This window comes from Ovis canadensis, chromosome 20 (assembly GCF_042477335.2).
Source record: "Ovis canadensis isolate MfBH-ARS-UI-01 breed Bighorn chromosome 20, ARS-UI_OviCan_v2, whole genome shotgun sequence".
Lineage (NCBI taxonomy): Eukaryota > Metazoa > Chordata > Mammalia > Artiodactyla > Bovidae > Ovis > Ovis canadensis.
This window is the reverse complement of record NC_091264.1, coordinates 50,652,174-50,670,940: the sequence shown is the minus strand read 5'-3', so window position 1 is coordinate 50,670,940 and position 18,767 is coordinate 50,652,174. Positions and strand designations below refer to the sequence as shown.

The 18,767-nt window shown below is 41.7% G+C and overlaps 1 long non-coding RNA gene across 10 annotated transcripts in view; it reads left to right on the top strand.

Annotated features, from left to right (window-relative positions):
- The window catches only part of LOC138425759 (uncharacterized), a 398,453-nt gene that overhangs the window by 319,370 nt on the left and 60,316 nt on the right, over positions 1–18,767 (top strand). For all 10 annotated transcript variants that reach the window (XR_011251383.1, XR_011251377.1, XR_011251378.1 and 7 more), the window contains one exon: positions 1,453–1,598. This is a non-coding gene — a long non-coding RNA (uncharacterized lncRNA). The remainder of the gene's footprint in view (positions 1–1,452; positions 1,599–18,767) is intronic.

The window sequence follows — 18,767 nt, the reverse complement described above, 5'->3', positions numbered from 1 at the left end:
TCCCAAAAATGTAGCATCCACCATATTTATTCAGAAAAATATATTCTTAAATAAAATTGCCCTGACACTGGCTGCTGTACTTAAGCAACTTAAAGCAATCCCAACTGCTACTTTGCTTAGCAAACTAGCTGGATGTCCCAACCATGATTGTGTAAGATGAAGATAAATTGTGCATGTACACACACACACACACACACACACACACACATAGATTTGATTCCTCTGTTCACAGTGTTCTGATTCAGGGCAACTTGAAGATGATTTGGAGGTATTATGATTAACTTTGCATTTATTCCAGAAAATTTTACTGGAGGAGAAAATACATTCTTGGCATGCAGTAAAATCCCACATTTGGTTATATAATTCATTTGTGATTTAAATTTTTATAATTTATTCAGTAAGTCCAGTGAATGTAATGTTGGATAATAAGCTAATTTAGTTTTATGAGTAAAAAAAGTACATGACTGATCTATCAATTTACAAAATGAACTGCTGAGTCATGGATTTGGATGTGATTTAGGGGACCCTCCCCACACCCCTCCTCCTGGTCTTCTAGCTCCGTCTACACATCCTTCCTGCTCAACCCTAATCTTCTTTGATCAAAGGGAAGCACTTTAAAGAAGGAAATCTTCAGGAGTTTTAATATAATTACCTTTAAGATGAGAATTCTGTTCAAAATAGTACCATTGGCTGATTCAATAATGTCTAGAATTCTGCCCAGACTTGAAAGTACTTTGTGTCCATTGCTAAATATTGCTGCTGTCTTTATGTTTTGCTTCTGGGATTGAACCGCATAGGTTTTCAGTCTTTAAATACATTCTGGTGGGTATCAGTGCATTTGCAAATAAAGATTTCCATGCTTGACCTGGACAGGGTAGAAGTGATCTGGTCCTGCTGCCCCTAAGTTTTCTCCCATTTTGAGAGCAGAGACAAATAACTCACTATTATCTCATCACCTTGATACTGTCAGTGGTGGTTTACGAAAGCCACCTTGGGGTTAGACCCTGGGAGTGGCTAGGACGGTAACAAAACCAGATTCAAGTTACACAGGAGCAACTTCATAAATTATCTAATTCATATGCTGTATTCTGTTCTCACAAGAGGGAACATTTTGCCACAAAGTCTGTTCAAATAAATTTCCTTTGGAATATTTTCTCCTACTCTGAGGACACATGCCTTTCCCAAGCCCATTTTCCCTGCCCCTAGTACCTCATGTATGGTGAACATTCAGTAGGCAGTGAATGAATTCCTTTGTCCCTGCGTCTGAATGGTCGAGTGGAAGTCTTCACCCAAACAATAGCTTGTGGATGGTCTGCACTGGGGAGGCCCGGGCGCCACTTCAAAAGCGATTTCCCCATCCTGGCAGGGCAGGACATGTTCTCCTCTGTCTGGGAAGTCATAGCTCTATCCCTGTTCAACACTATGCCTCCCTTTTGCTTGTTTCCTTCCCAGGAGCTGTGGAATCCGAGTGCGGCTGCCAAGAAGAATCCAGAAAAGCCAAAGAGCCCAAGCATGTCAGGCCTTCCTGTAGCCACACACACACACCTCAAACCCCAAGGAAGTGAGTGAGAATCACCGGCAAGGAGACAGCCAACCAGGTGAGCAACCACATCAGTCTGAGGGCTAAAGCAACAGGAAAGGGTTTTTGGCAGTTCTGTTCGTTTGGCAACATGAGGATTTGACCTGAGCTTACACCAAATTACCTCACGGCAAATTATTTTCTGCCGAGCACTACAGATGTTAGGCTGACTCCACTGAGCTCTTGGGCTGAGGACAGATGAACACACCCAAGATGACGACTTTGTTTCCAGGTGTGATGGGGGGATTACTTCTCCTCGTTCAGGAAGAGGTTAAATCTCAACTTTTTTTCCACCTTTAGGGAGGTTCTTTTGTTCAGAGCCAATAGGGGAGCTTTTGGTTTGGGTCTTGAGTTCGGTTTTGGGCCTTCTGGTTTGGCTCTGTATGGGTGTGGGTGTGTTTGTGCTTGTGGGTGGGGTGTGTGTATGTGTCTTTGTGTATTTCCACATAGATGGCTAAGACTGGTTTTCCTTTTTATAAATATAAATCTCTGCCTCTCTCTCTCTTTTTTTTTTTTTTTGCTATTTGGGTCCATATGTTTTGAAGCTACTTCCTAGATGAATTGAATTAGACTGTGCTATTTTTATTTACTTTTTAACGCTTTTAGTAATGAAATCACTGGTTTGAGCCTTATGCATTTTGGTGCTATAATAGGATTTGCCAGGTTCCATTGTACTCTAAATTAGTTTTAAATTTCTGCCCCTTGCCTTCCTTTTCATTTATGTTAAATTGTTACTATTATATGAAGAGAAGGGATTTTAATGATATTAAGAAGGTATTTAGAGACTCCTGCTCTACTGCTCATTAAAAAAAAAAAAAACAGACTATCAACAGGGGAGTTGGAGCCCTGAAACAACTCCCAGGCACAGATGTTAATGCCCACACTATTGACATTTGGGGCTAGATAATTCTGTATTGTAGGGTTTTTTCCTGTGCATTATAGAATTTAGTGTCAGCCCAGGCCTTGACCCACCAGTTGCCAGTAGCACTCAACTCCTCTGGCGTGCAACTGGAAAAGTACCATGGAGGATAAAATTGCTCCCAGTTGGGAACCATTGCTTTAGGGATAAATTTCTACCGAGGAAAAGAAGGTAAAGAAAATACTGCAGATGGAGACCATGGAGCTGTTGATTTTGCTTTTTAAATATGTTACCTGTGTAGTTCCAAAGAAAGTATTGGTTTGACCAAAATTTTCTTCGAGTTTTCTGTAACAACTTTTTGGTCAACCCAACACATCTTTTGCAGTTGAGGCCTGCCAGTAAAATTCTTGCTTCACCTTCAGTTCAGTTCAGTTCAGTTGCTCAGTCATGTCTGACTCTTTGCGAGCCCATGGACTGCAGCATGCCAGGCTTCCCTGTCCATCACCAACTCCCAGTTGTCCATCACCATTGGACTGGCATTTATTGACCATTTATTGACTGGCATTTGGTTTAGATTCATATAACAGTTGCAACTCACTTAGAACAAGGATTCATTTTGATGTTCTCGTGATCAACTGAAGAACTTCTGGGTATTCATATCCTGCAGTACTGTCTTTAAAGGAGACAGCCTGATCTCTGGGTTTTATAGCACTGGCTTATTGGTTGGTAAACGAGATTCAAATGAGGGCTTCCATGACGGCTAAGACGTTAAAGAATCTGCCTGCAATGCAGGAGACTTTGGTTTGATCCCTGGGTCAGGAAGATCCCCTGGAGGAGACAATGGCAACCTCCTCCAGTATTCTTGCCTGAGAATTCCATGAATAGAGGAGCCTGGCGGGCCCCAGTCCATGGGATCGCAAAGAGTTGCCCATAGCTGAGTGACTAACACACACATTAGAACAAGGATTGATTTCGATGCTCTCAGGATCAACTGAAGAACTTTCGGTATTTGTATCCTGCAGTACTTTCTTTGAAGGGGACAGCCTGATCCCTGTGTGTTTTTGCAGAGCTGGCTTATTGGTTGGTAAACAAGATTCAAATGAGGCTTGTGTGAAATTTTAATTGAATGGGTGAATTGAATGAAGAAAGATACCCATAATACACTTTAATTTATAAACAAGAGGTCAGATACACAAGTTAATGACAGGTTTGACTGAATTGACCATCTTCTACAGTACTGAAATTGTCCAGAGTATTGCCTTCTTCCTGTATAGGATTGTAATTCATTTGCTCTGTTCTCAGTCTCCTTCCAAATTCACTTGTCCCTCTGAAGCATAGTAGAATGTTTCAGTTGCCAGACAAGTGGAGTCATGTCTCCACTGTGATTTAACATTAAATGTCCTGCTGTCTTTATTTCAAAATTTTTTTTTCCTCTTTTATTCACTCTTCACATGAACATACATGTTTGCCAGGCACGTTCTTGCATTTCCTTTTTCTCTTCCATCCTTCCTGCCCTTGTTTTCTTCCCTTTTCTCTGACTGCAGGAACTGTCAGGTGGCCTGGCTGGCATCATCTTACCTTCTTTTGAACTGTGTTACCCAGAGACCTCCGTTTATTATGCCTCGGGCACGCTCTGTCTTGAATGCTGGATCTCTCTGAGGGATAGTTAATGATCTTTGCAGCAAATGAAGGTGAACTGTAGCCACATTATTGTGATAATACAGCCAACTGTAAGGAACAGATTGAGCTGAGCTTTGAACAGCTGGGGCTGGCAGAGTGAGTCTTGACTTCTCTCGGAAGAGTTCCAGAACTGCCAAATCATCAAACTTGAAGGGGAAAGAGGGACAAGAAAGGTTAGGGGAAGAGTGATTCCTGCAGGTGCTTTTTGCTTTTGTGATCTACCTTTCTGGAAATTTTGCTGGTTTGTAGATGGGGCGCAGTGCAGATCTATTTGAACGCAGGGGTTGCTGTCACTGTTTTTGGACTTGTCTGCTTCGTGGCTGGGATGGTATTTTCATGTTCATTTGCAGGCACGGAACATGTGATGGATATATGCTAAAGCTTGTGCCACCCTTATGTCCAGTGAGACCATTTGTAGTTTAAGGATGTGCAGCCTGAACAGAACCCTAATGTAAATTCATAAAGGCTCTGTTGGAACTTTTGGACTTGGACTGTTGTGTGGCTTTCTGATGGAATAAATGGACATGAGTGTAGGGTATGGCAGATATTATAAATTGGTGGCCCACAGACCCAGATCCAGCCCTCAAATATGCTGTTTGCCCTTACAAGGAAGTATATGTATGTGTGTGTTTAAAGAACTAGCTGGCAATGTTGGTTTTTGTTTAATTACATAAAAATCTGGTTAATCTACCCAAAGAAGCTAAAATATCTGGCTTCCCCAAAGCCATCATCTCCCATGGCACACACCAGCGGGGACTGAGTAACTATGACCCCATACCTGTGTCCAGTAGGGAAGGCAGGGGCTTTGTAGCACACAGAAGTCCTCATCTGACACCCTCACACTCACTTCTCAGTGGGCTTCTGCCAGAGACGAGCAGGGGAGAACAGATAGAGACTTTGGGATGGGGAAGAATTGGGTTCGACTTGTAGTTTCTCAACTGGCTTTGTCAATTTGGGCAAGTGACTTACCTTTCTGAGTCTTAGTTTCCTTGTGCATAAAATGGAAATAAAATTCTCCACACATGGTTGTTGTAAAGAACATGAATTGAGGTAGAAGATTTGACCCTCGTGAAAAAAGAGCCCTGATGCTGCACACATCAGCCATCACTGTAATTTTTAGCTGCTATGTATCATAGGTGACTTGAGGCCAATCATTTAGAGTCACATTGACTATGTTATAAAATTAGATGAACACTCCTGTTACTCAGGACAACAAGAGGACTTGTGTCTGGGCTTCTCATATTTCTGTTTTTGTCTTCAATGCAGAATTTACAGTGTCTCTAGGGGAGTAACATTGTAGAAACTGAGTTCTTAGGGGTGGCATTATCTGAAGAGAGAAAAATCTTAAAATTTAGCGCATATTAGGTAGACAACTTGGTTTTCTCTGGACTGAGTCATGACTTAGTAATTATGGTCTAAACTCTTGAAGTTTCTGTCTCCCCATCTCAATTACATTCAAAATGAATTTGATGATAACGCTGAGGATTGAAGCTACTCAGCATTTTCATGGAAGGAAAGCTACAGAAATGACAGTGGTATGTCAATTAATATATTTCCTTAAAAGTGGGAGTTGAATTTAGTTCTTGTTAGGCTTGCAGTCTATTGAAGACAGCAGTGTATCAGCATGTTGTGCTCACAGTTTCTTCACAATTTCAAGGGATTTTTATTTTTCTACATTATTGCACTCAATATCTTTTCTCTCTAATCTCTGACCTTTGACATCTATCAGAAGGTTCCAGAATGCATTTGACTGCCATACTAGGTGGGCTTCCTGCTTATTACATATGTAGTTAGGAAATACAGGTTTTTCCGCCTATTTTTCTACTTCCTGCAAAGATGGGTTTCCTTTAGATGTGGATATTTCCCTTAAATGCATATTCCTGTCTCAAAATGGTAAGGGAAAGCAGGGCGGTAATTTCTTACTGTATTACACTTTGTGAATATATCTGGAAAACTCCTGTGTTCTAGTGAAAAACTTCTTAGAAGAAGGAAGCAAGGTGGCTAAAAAATATTAAGCAAGGTGGTCTCACTGTTGTGAGACCAGTGGGAGAAAATGTACGTAAAAGATGCAAAGTGAGCTGTGATTAGCTTCGGTACAGAGTTCAGAATTCAAACCACACTGTATGATAAACAGTTATGTTGTCAAGTGTTGTCTTAAATCCACCTTGGATAAGTGAATGCCATTATTAGAATAGAAGGTCCCTGAGCAGAAGGCATAAGAGAATAAAATGTTATTTTTAGAGCCCTTCTTCTAAAACATTTCTGAAGAGACATGTAAGTCTGCCTCTGGACCTTGAAACAGGGCCCATACCTAGATCTGATTCCAGGTAATTACTCAGAACCCCTTTTTCTTCCAGCCTCTACCTGATGCTGTGCGTGGAGGAGGTGCAGGGAGAGAGGGAAGGAGATGAAAAGAGGGGGAGGGCAGAGTGTGGCTGAAAGTGGGGTGATTTGGAGAACGGAGGTTCTTTGCACTAAAGATTCAAATCACTGGAAGTATTGTGGCGTGTTTAGGAAATAGTTGAATTGATCCATATGAAGTTGTTAGTATTTCAGTTGTACAAAAACGGCAGTTTTACACAGTTCAACCAAAAATAACAAGTATCACATTTTTGCTAGAATTGCTATCTGTCCTGCAGCTGGGTGTATGGAGTGGTTTTAAAAGCCAGAGGTATTTTGGCATCCAGTTGGTGATTTTATTTTGTGTGTGTATATGATTTTCCTTGAATATACAAATATTTTTTGCCTTGAAGTTGTCTTATCAGGCTTTTCTAAAGTTAAAGTTATTGCCTCAGATCTTACAGTGGAAGAGACTAAAAGGACAGCCCAGTCTGAGGAGCAATGAAACTTGTGGATCTCACCAAATCTTCACCCGGAAATGTGTGTGGCCGGCTGGGTTTGTTTGTAGGGCACTGGAAATGCCAAAATTGGGTTTTAACCTTAGCTGACTTTACATTTGTTAGTTTTGTTTTGAAAATAAGAAATGGATGTGAAAAGACGAGGAATTACCCATATGAATATGATTTAGTAAACCACATCCACTTCAGGGTAGATTGAACCTTGTTGAAAGTTGTGACATTTGCTCAAGAAAGCATTTTTTCTGCCTCTGTTTTGGTGGGACAGGGTGATTCTGTGAGTGCTGTTACAGTTTTGGGCACGAAACAAATTGACTTAGTTAATAAAAAGTAAGTTGTTAAGAAAGCCTGGAAGTAGTAAAGTAGATGGTCCTTGGATGGTGGTAGCTGGGGATGGGGTGGGGTCTGAGTGTATGTAAACATGTATGATTCTCGGGGGCAGGGGTTGGGGAGGTTTGTTCCAAGTGAAAGAGACAGATGCTTCCTTTGCTGGCTTGTTTCCTGGTTTTCAAAGCCTCGTTTTTTGTTGTTGTTTTATTTTAAGGTTGGGTGCCTTTTTGGTTTGTCTGTGAGGGCGTGGTGAGTCCGCACGCACAGGCACCCACCTCTATAACTTGTTATTCCGTGTGCAGTGTCAAGTGGAAGGTGTGAGGCTCCACCAACTGCTTTGAGCAGAGCCCACTTCCCTTCACCCACAGAGCCCGTGAAGCAGTTATACCAACATCAATCAAGGGCAACCCACAGGCTGCACTCACACCGTTGAAGCAGGTGCATGAGTGAGCATTCTCCTCCAGGCACATGTGATTGAGGTACACCTCGGTGTCCTGCCCACAGATGTCAGTTATGATGACTGTGTGGGGCTGCGCCCGCTCCCTGCAGAGCCAGGACCAGCCTGTAGTACTCAGAGGACAGAGGAAGTGTCCCTCACGGCATCACAGTTGCTGATGTACTGACACCAAGGGGAAAACTGCGTCGTCTAGTATCTTGTGTGTGCATACATTGATATAGATCAAATATACGTATACAGATGTATGCATATGCATTGTGGATGTACACGTGTGTGTGCACACATGTGAATTTAAAGCAGAACTCAAGTGGGCCATGCGATAAACAGAGATTATGGACATCAGATATCCCTTAGTATCTGACAATAGGGGAAAGAGCCATTTTTAAAAAGGTGCATTTCTCGGGACTTCCCTGGTGGTTCAGTGGCTGAAACTTTGCCTTCCAATGCAGGTGTTCAGTCCCTGGTCAGGGAACTAGACCCTCCATGCTGTAACTAAAGGTCCTGCGTGTTAACAACTAAGACCTGGAAATAAAAAGGTATATGTCTCATTCAAAATTGCATCATCCTGATGTAGATTGAGCTTTAGGAAATTCTTACAGAAGTTTTAAATGATGTTTAAAAAGAAGAATCATTTAACACTAGGACTTCAATATACATTGTACCTTTTAAATAGTTATTAGTTCCCCAAAGTTTCTTAAACATGTTACTGAGATGCTTCAAAATACTATGTATATTATTTATATTCAAACATGTGGAAAAATCTCCCTCTAAACAACATAAAGCAAAATGAAACAGTTTTTGAAACTACCAAATCTGGCTAAGTTTGAAAATAATTCTAAACTCCAGTGTCACTATAGGAGTGGGAAAATACAAAATATTAGGGGGGAAATTTTATATGCTATCTGGAGATTATTTTGCGAAATATAAGATCAAAAGTCACAAAATGTGACTTTTTTATTCGTAGTTCTGCCAGTGCAACTTCTAGGCAGATTTGTTCTAATAGCATGATCAAATGAGTATAAATAGATTTTACTACAAGAATACTTTATCATAAACTTATTTTTTGATATATTTTGTTATAAATATCTAAACAGTATTAGAGTGGTCAGATAAATTATAGTAGACATATCCAGTAAAATACTAATTGAGGCATTCAAAGAATGCTGTAGATTTTTCTGCGATCTCACTTAAAAAAAATACCTTGTTTATATGTATCCATGAATGTGGCTAGGTGTTGTCATAGTCTGGGAGGTTATACAGAAAGTTAAAAGTTAGTATCTGTAGGTGATTTGAGAATAATTTGATATCTTTAGTTTGCTTTAGCAAAGGGCAATTATGGAAATAGTACTTTAAGCATAAAAGCTATCTACAAATTCTTAGAGAAACCAAGGAGGAAAAGTATATATCCCCCCAGGTGACTGTTTAGCAGCTATCAAAGGCTTCTGATTGATTAATGCAGTGATATGTATGTGCCAGGTACCATACAAGGCTCTGTTGTCTTGCTCTATACTTTTCATATGGTGAGTGGCTTGATCACTTCTGATACACTGGTTTGTGTGGCTTTACTAACAGAGTTAATAATACCAATGTGAAAATTCTGATATATACATGTAAATATTAAGACTAAAACAGTGACCTTTTGCTTCATGTTTTGACATATGTTTTATCTGCTCGACACTGTCTCACACAGTTAGATTTTTCCTACCGTGTGGATGGTTGGCAACCTCAGATGTCTTGGGAGGCAGAAGCAGCTAGGAAAATCATTGGGAGAACTTGACACCATTCACGAAAACCTTGAAAGAACACTGAGAAGCTTGTTGGCAAGTGCTTTGAAAAATCTGACTTCTTATTTTGTAACTTTTTTGGCTTTGAAACTCAATCTTGGTTTAATGTTCAGCAGGTGTCCTCTGGGGAGCCTAGGACAGGGTTTGAAGGGTGGGAGATTAGCGTGATGAATTTGATGTCCACGAATCTGGAATGTTGAGACTGTGGAGGATGTAAGTGTGAGGTTTAGATGAGGGATGTCTGCCCGGAGGAGGATCAGGATTTCGGCAGACTTGGAGAGACTCATCGAGAAGTTTTAAGTGCTTCTTTGAGCCCCTCAGAGTCTGCCCAGGGCTAGGCTGCTTCTAATACCCAGTTCCTTTCTCACTGTGATGGTCCTGAAGTGTAACCTTCCCCATGGCTTCTCAACACTTTGGCCTCTCGTTCTAGCATGAGAATAGAAATTTAAGAATTCTAGCTTAATTTACCCAGGGCTCCAGAATGAAAAAGATTTTTTTCATGAGTTCAGCTATAAAAATAGCAAAGATTCTTGAGAAGAAGGGTTTGTTTTGGATGAATACCAGTTTGCCAAGTTGCTCTGTGTGTGTACGTGTGTGTGCATGTGCGTGCGTGCGTGCGTGTGTGTGTGTGTGTGTCTGGGGAATGATTATGGCTTCTTGAACTTGGTTCATTTCTTTCCCATTGGTGAAGGGAAGACATTAAACTGTGGATTTGGTTCTATTTCCATTGTCCAGTGAATCAGGAGAGCTAGCCCCATAAGTTACCCCGCTGCTGTGGGGGAATTTGGCATAATCACTTCTTCCTCTTTCTTTCTACCCTTCTCTTGTTAAAACTGATTTGGGTCCTTAACTAACTGCCTTGGGAATAGTTTGAAGTATAAAGGGTAGGCATTGTGGTGGCGTTTGAGGGATTCTTGAGACAAGCCCAGAGTGATAAAAATCAATAATTGAAGGAATCAGTTGCCTTAAAACAAACAAACTTGTAAATAGAACAAGATTGTACAAATTGTGTCTTTAGGCAGGCTAATCTAATCACACACAGAAGGCAGCCTGTTTTCTTACTTGCTGGACCACGTCCACTATATATTCTCACAGGGAACAATATATTAAGTACAGTGTTTAGAAATATTTGTTGAATCCCACTGTCTGATTTTGGCAAATCCCAAGGAAAAAAAAGGATATGTCTTGGACTGCTTGAGCCTTCCTGGGAGGATGTTGGAGTTTTCCCAGCGAGGCTGGCTTCACATTGTGGGAAACACTGGTTTAGTAGATAACACTGTTAGAATTTATATTCAGAAGGCATTGAGGTTTTTGTTTTTTGTTTTTTTTTTTGGTTTTCGGAGCAGCCACAGCTGATCTTATATCTCTCAGGAGCTGAGAAAACCCAAAGTGTATGCTAATCTTTCCTTATGTTGATGCTGTCATTTCCTTGCAAAGGGCACCCGAGTTTCTGACCCCCTCATCCTGTTTCAGCAGCAGGGTGATCTCACCAACACTGAAATATCCAGAATCAGAAGAGAAGACAAGGGCGGTAATAAGTGAGAGTGGGTGAAAGATAGGCCATTATAGGGTAAAATATCCATTGGCCAGTGCTTTCTTCTCTTATGGGATGTTGGCGCATCAGGATCAAAATTTCTAGAGGAAAACAGGGCAGAGCACTGTGTGACATAAATCACAGCAATGTTTTCTTGGGTCCAAATAAAAGTAAAGATAAACAAATGGGACCCAGTCAAACTCAATAAGCTTTCTGCACAGCATAGGAAACCACTGACAACACAGAAAGGTGACCTAATGAAATAGGAGAAATATTTACAAATGAAAAGACTGATAAAGGCTTAATATATAATATATATATGAATATATGGTATATATAAATAGCTCATACAATTCAACATCAAGAAAAGATCCCAAACAGCCCCATTAAAAAATGGGCAGAGGAACTGAATAGACATTTTTTCCAAAGAGAAAGTGCAGATGGCTTAGAGGCACATGACAAGATGCTCAATAAGGAACCATCAGAAACATGCAAATCAAAATAACAATGAGATATCACCTCCCACCTGTCATGGTGGCTGTCATCAAAAATAACTCAGATAACAAATATTGACAAAGATGTGGAGAAAAGGTAACCCTCATATACTGTATGGAGAAGGCAATGGCACTCCACTCCAGTACTCTTGCCTGGAGAATCCCAGGGATGGGGGAGCCTGGTGAGCTTCCGTCTATGGGGTCGCACAGAGTCAGACACACCTGAAGTGACTTAGCAGCAGCAGCAGCATATACTGTAAGTGGGAATGTAAATTGCTGCTGCCTTTGTGGAAAACAACACAGAGATTTCTCAAAGAAACTAAAAATAGAACTATTGTATGATCTAGCAATTGCTCTCCTGGGTGCGTTATCCAGAAGGAAACAACCAAAAACACTAATATGAGAAGATACAGGCACCCCAGTGTTTACAGCAGCATTATTTATCATTGCTGAGGTATGGAAGCAACCTATAAATGTCCAAGTTGGCTTAAAGCTCAACATTCAGAAAACTAAGATCATGGCAGCTGGTTCCATCACTTCATGGCAAATAGATGGGGAAACAATGGAAACAGTGACAGACTTTATTTTTGGGGACTCCACAATCATTTCAGATGGTGACTGCAGCCATAAAATTAAAAGACACTTTCTCCTTGGAAGAAAAGTCATGACCAACCTAGACAACATCTTAAAAAGCCAGAGATATTACATCGCTGACAAAGGTCCGTCTAGTCAAGGCTATGGTTTTTCCACTGGTCATGTATGGATGTGAGAGTTGGAACATAAAAGAAGCTGAGTGCCTAAGAATTGATGCTTTTGAACTGTGGTGTTGCAGAAGACTCTTGAGAGTCCCCTGGACAGCAAGGAAATCAAACCAGTCTATCCTAAAGGAAAGCAGTCCTGAATATTCATTGAAAGGACTGATGGCTGAAGCTGAAACTCCAATATTTTGGCCACTTCATGCGAAGAGCTTACTCATTTGAAAAGACCCTGATGCTGGGAAAAATTGAAGGCAGAAAGAGAAAGGGATAACAGAGGATAAGATGATTGGATGGCATCATTGACTCAATGGACATGAGTTTGAGTAAGCGCCGGGAGGGACAGGGAAGCCTGGCTTGCTGTAGTCCATGAGGTCGTAAAGAGTCAGACACGACTGAGCAGCTGAACTGAACTGAAGTGTCTAAGGACAGATGAGTGGATAAAGAAAATGTGGTATATATGCGATGGAATACATACATCCTTAAAAAAGGGTGAAATGTTGCTGAATACATACATATAACCATACATTGCATACATACATGCATACAATGTTGCAGAATACATTCAGCCATAAAAAAGAATGAAATGCTGCCCTTTGCAGTGACATGGATGGACTTGCAGGGCATTAGGCTAGGGGAAACTAGTCAGACAAAGGCAAGCTCTGTATGCTATCCCTTATAAGCGTGTGTGTGTGCATGCTAAGTTGCTTCATCGTGTCCCGACTCTTTGTGACCTCATGGACTGTAGCCCGCCAGGCTCCTCTGTCCATGGGATTCTCCAGGCAAGAATACTGAAGTGGGTTGCCATGCCTTTCTCCAGGGGATCGCCCCAACCCAGGGATGAAGCCCAAGGCTCTTAGCTCTCCTGCACTGGCAGGCGGGTTCTTTACCACTAGCGCCACCTGGGAAGCCCCATCCCTTATATGGAGAATCTAAAAAATACACCGAGTAGTGAGGATAATAAGACTCACAGGTAATAGAGAACAAAGAAGTGGTTACCAGTAGGGCTAGGGGAAGAAGGGGCAGTATAGGCATAGGCGATTAAGAGATACCAACTGCTGCTAAGTCACTTCAGTCGTGTCCGACTCTGTGCGACCCCATAGACGGCAGCCCACCAGGCTCCCCCATCTCTGGGATTCTCCAGGCAAGAACGCTGGAGTGGGTTGCCATTTCCTTCTCCAATGCATGAAAGTGAAAAGTGAAAGGAAAGTTGCTCAGTCGTATCCGACCCTTAGGGACCCCATGGACTGCAGCCTACCAGGCTCCTTTGTTCATAGGATTTTCCAGGCAAGAGTACTGGAGTGGGGTGCCATTGCCTTCTCTGATACCAACTATTAGGTATAAAATAAATTGCAAGGGCGCAGGCCCTACTGACCTCCTGCGCAGTTGCTGGGCTCCGCAGGCAGGCGAGGTGGAATTCCCGTGCTGTCCAGCCGTGGTCTCAGCTTGCTTGCTGTCTGTCCTCTGGGTGCAGGGAATCCTGGCAGTAAGGACAGGTGACACAAGTGATGTCAAGGCTGATGGAGCCGCAGCCACGCCACGCTCCCATGCCCTCACCCTGATGCCCGCAGTGGGTGAGGAGGGTGCACTGCCTTGGCCGGAGGTGGGGGCTCCTGGCTGCAGAGAGCAACCTGAATGGCTGGACGGGGCCACAGCAAGGACCAGGAGTTGGGAGAGGTGATGAGCTGGAGGAGGAAGAACAGGAGGAGGTGTCGATTAAAAAACAAGTGTTATGCATTTTACACTGTGGGGAATAGAGCCAATACTTTATAGTGGTTATAAACAGTATAGCCTTTACAAATGGTGACTCAGTCTATTGTACGCACCTGTAACTTATACTGTAAAGCAGCGATACTTCAGTAGCAAAAGAAGTGGAGAAGGAAATGACAACCCACTTCAGTATTCTTGCCTGGCAAATTTCTTGGACAGAGGAAACTGGTGGGCTCTGGTCCATAGGGTCGCAAAGAGTCTGCCATGACTGAGCACAGCAGCAGCAGCAGCAGAAGAAAAGTTTTTGCAAAATCTTTAAGCTAATTTTGCTTAAATGTGATCATCACAGAGCGTTGATGGAGTAATCGACATTTGTGATAAAAATGAAATATTTAGAAAGTACTATATGACCCCTTTATTTAAAAAGGTGTACTGAAATAAAAGTGCAGTATTATGAGGAATTTAAGTGAAATAAATTCCTTTAAATTTCTCAGCATGTATCTGGCATAAAATTGTTTTAATTGATCTTATGCAAGGGCTTATGTTACTGTGTTATCCACTGGTGTTTAAATGAGAGTGAACATATCTGGCCAAGTTTTTTTTTTGCTTTTGCTTTTTAGCTTGTAACTTTGGGAAGCTATTTAAGCTATAATATCTCCTCTCTGGAAAGGAGATAAGAGCATCAGCCTCAGAGGGTTTTAAAGTAAACTTTACTTTAGAATAGTTTTAGATAAACAGAAAAGTTGCAAAGATAGGAAGAAAGGATTCATGTAGTCTTTACCTGCTGCTACTGCTGCTGCTGCTAAGTCACTTCAGTCGTGTCTGACTCTGTGCGACCCCATAGACGGCAGCCCACCAGGCTCCCCTGTCCCTGGGATTCTCCAGGCAAGAACACTGGAGTGGGTTGCCATTTTCTTCTCCAATGCATGAAAGTGAACAGTGAAAGTGAAGTTGCTCAGTCATATCTGACTCGTAGTGACCCCACGGACTGCAGCCCACCAGGCTCCTCCGTCCATGGGATTTTCCAGGCAAGAACACTGGAGTGGGGTGCCATTGCCTTTTCCCTTAATGTTATCATGTTACTTTACAGTGGTGTGTTTGTCAAAACCAAGGAACCAACAGCAGTACTTGATTGTTAACTAAACTCTACAGTTTATCTGGACTTCACTAGTTTGCCTCTAATGTCCTTTCTCTGTCCTTTCTCATCCTGGACACTGCATTACATTTGTTCGTCATGTCTAAGACACCTTTGATCTATGACTGTTTCTCTGACATGTTTTGGATGACCTTAACAGTTTCACAGAGTGCAGGTCAGTCTTTTGTAGAATGCTCCTCATTTGGAATTTGTCTGATGTTTTTGCATAATTAGACTGCCTATGGGTTTTTGAAAGACTGCAGAGGTGAACCATGGTTTGGGGTTGCACAGTTAGACATGACTGAGCGACTAACACATCCACTATCAACGTGGCTTGTCACTGTTGACCTTTACCTTGATCCCCTGGTGGAGGTAATGTTGGCCAGATTTTTTCCATCATCTAGTTCCTCTTTTTTCCCCCTTTTCTATATTTTTAGAAGCACATCACTAGGCATAGATCATAGCGTTGTTTGAAGGTTAAATGAGATGATAAAGCTCTTAGCACAGAGCACGGTGCTTAGAAAACCCTCATTAAATGTGACTGACATTGTTGCTTTTGCTCTCGTAGTCCCCTTAAATACTTAAAAAATCTTTACAGCAGCTTCCTGGTATTTATACCGTTCTCAGTCCTCTATTGATGTTGATCAGAAAGTAAAAATAAGAGTGCTCACAAACTTCTCAAGTGAGATGGCTGTACTCAAAGGCACTCTAGGATAGGGAGTATGAGAAGTCACTTGAGTGTTGCCACTGAAAGGTTTTGCTAAATTGGGGCCATCAACATTGGTCCTATTTCAAGGGTTGGCATCAGTCATCAAGGATGAGCATGGAGATGACAGTGGAGAGGGTGGGAGTGGCTGACAAGTCTTGGGCATGAAAGAAAAATGGAAAGTAATTTAGGAGCTATGCCTACCTTATGGTGAGACCCGCTACCCCTCACCACCCTCCACGGTCAAATTTGATAGCTTTCAGGTAGAATTCTGAGTTCTTAGATAAAAACTGTCTTCCACTCTTCTCCTTAAAATGAGGGCCTTGTTCTATGACCTGAGACGCTTCAAAACCCTTGCGTTTGTTGCTAGAGGTATTTGCTGAGCCTGGATAATAGAGCTTGGAGTCCTGGGTAACCATGTCTGTTGGAATAAATAAGAACAGCTGGTTTCTTGTACAGATAGTGTTTGGCATGAATTTTTTATTTAAGTCTCTCCATGTATCTAGTAAACAGTAAGCAGTATTCAAACACTACTTAAAGCCTCCCAAGTCTCCTTCCAATAAATTTCCTTCACTCCTCCCCATTTAAAAGTTCAGGGTGTAGGGCAGGGTTAATGTACCAGAAAAGGAATGCTAGGAAAGTATTTTCTGAGCTAGAGAAAATAAGGTTCCTCTTCTATGTATTCTTTCCCATTTGACCTTCAGCTTCTCTGTTAGATAACACATTTTTTGGGACTGTTTCTTGGGAAAGCAAGATTTATGCAGATATTCTTTTACTGGTGTGTATGTACTAAGTGAAGAGAGACACATTGGTGTTTAAATGGAATCCTCTGTCCCTGTGTTCTTCAAGGGGAGAAGATTTACATCCTCATTAAGGGTAGATGGTGAACTATTCACTTGGTATTCTTTAAATGACTAGCAAGCAAATTGTTTTCCATTTTCCGTTGTGAATTTAGGCCTTAACATGCTTACTTGAGACTGAGAACACATTTCCTGTCCTACAGAGAACCCAGCATGCCCTTGAAGAACGTTCACGGCATCATTCATTTATTCTGTTGTCTTTGTTATTCACAGTAGAAAGAAATTTTTTTAAATTTAAATCTGCCAAATTAATGTTGGGCGTCTAAAGGAGTTTAAACTATGATGTTATACTGTTTATAGTCTTGCTTGTATTGTTTTTTCAAGCAAACAGTGAGTTCCCTGTCCTGGAGGCTAGGGATATAAGTAAAGATAAGACAGGATCTACTTCACGAATCAAGTGATAGCCTTTATGGGCTCTAGGAGATTTTTATTATTCTTTTAAGACTCTGCAGGACTTTTGTGGTCATCCGGGCTGCTCTGTGATTTCTTGGACAAAGCTGAAAAGTCACCATGGGGTTTGCTTTTATCCCTTTCTACCTACCTTAGTGGGAACCTGCACAGTTCCACTCTGGAGGAGCCTGATGGAAAGACCCCCCCTGCCCGAGGACAGGCATGTAGTGTGAGCAAGAAGCAAACTTCCATTATTACATGCCAGTAGAATGTGGGATGATGTGTTCCTGTGGTTATTATCAGCTTGTCCTGACTAATGCAGTCGACGTTGTGATATCTTTCGAGTCGCCAGAATTAAGGCCTAGACGTTTGAGCTGTGGGGTAGGGGGGTGGATAGTCACAGCTGTGATGATGGCTGGGGTGGGAAGTCTGCACACATGGTTGTTACTGTCACACAGGACCTGGGTGGGCAGTTTATACTCTGAGAGGTGTGACCTACACTTCAGTATATTGTTAATATTTCTTCATGGAGATTACATCCCTTCTCACCTGCATGTCTGCTTCTCAACAAAGGTCTTTACATAATGGAGATTAATTCTAAAAAAGGGAAAAATCAATGTGTGTATACAAATACACACACACACGTACACACAAACACATTAGCTTACCCTCCCAAGAGTCACATGAGAGATTTTAATGCCAAACTACTGATTGAGTGCCAGGAAGAATTTCTTGGGTGGACATAATGCTTAATTTATATTCAGGGGATTTCCACTGGTAAATCACAGAGCTTATAAAATTTGAAAAGAGGAGGAGGGGTTGGAGAAGGAAAAAAAAGAAGGGCCCAGGGATGTGGTTGACAATGTTCCTTTTAATTTAAAGCCACCTGAAGGTTTCAGTTGAATAATAAATTCCCATATGGTTTCCGTTCTTTCAATGTTAGGACCTCAGAAATGCAGTCTACTTTTAGCCTTGGCTTCTGCTTGCCTCTTTGTCAGGCTGAGAACGCTTCCCGTCTGCCTGCTGGTAGGAAGTGTGAGCCAAGCCCACTTCTTCTGGGGATAGTTCCCAGGCTGGACTTTCTGCTGGGCAGGTTGGCTTTTCTGACCTGGAAGACCCACTCCCCTGGGTGCCCTTAACTCTTCTTGGAGGGGTGGGGACAGCCAGGGCGACCACTCAGGATGACTTCAGGCTACATTAGTGAGAAAGTGTCCTTAGAGGTCCTTTCTCAGCCCCCCTTGTGTTCTTCCCAGCCATGCAGTTCTCTTTACAATAAACTTGTCCCCTGAAGGAATATCCCATCCTGCATTTGGGTTTTTTTTGGTAATCATCAGACACTTGAGAAGGGCAAATACTCAGTAAACCCTGAAAACCTGAATATAGAGTTATTTTCAATTACTTGTACTTTCATTACTAAAAGTTTCCTCTTTTCCTGATCCCGTGTAAGTTTATTTTCCTCATGTGTTAATGAGGTCATGGCATACCCAGGAAGTTTATGGAGAAAACTTTAGAGAAACAGTTTTTGCAGTAGGATGATTGCTCTAATCCTTCTTTTCTCTTAGTTTTCTTTTTAGTGTTACTGTAAAAGCTACTTCACTTGAATTCTTGATGAAAAATCATCCAGTTTTCTTTTGAGAGA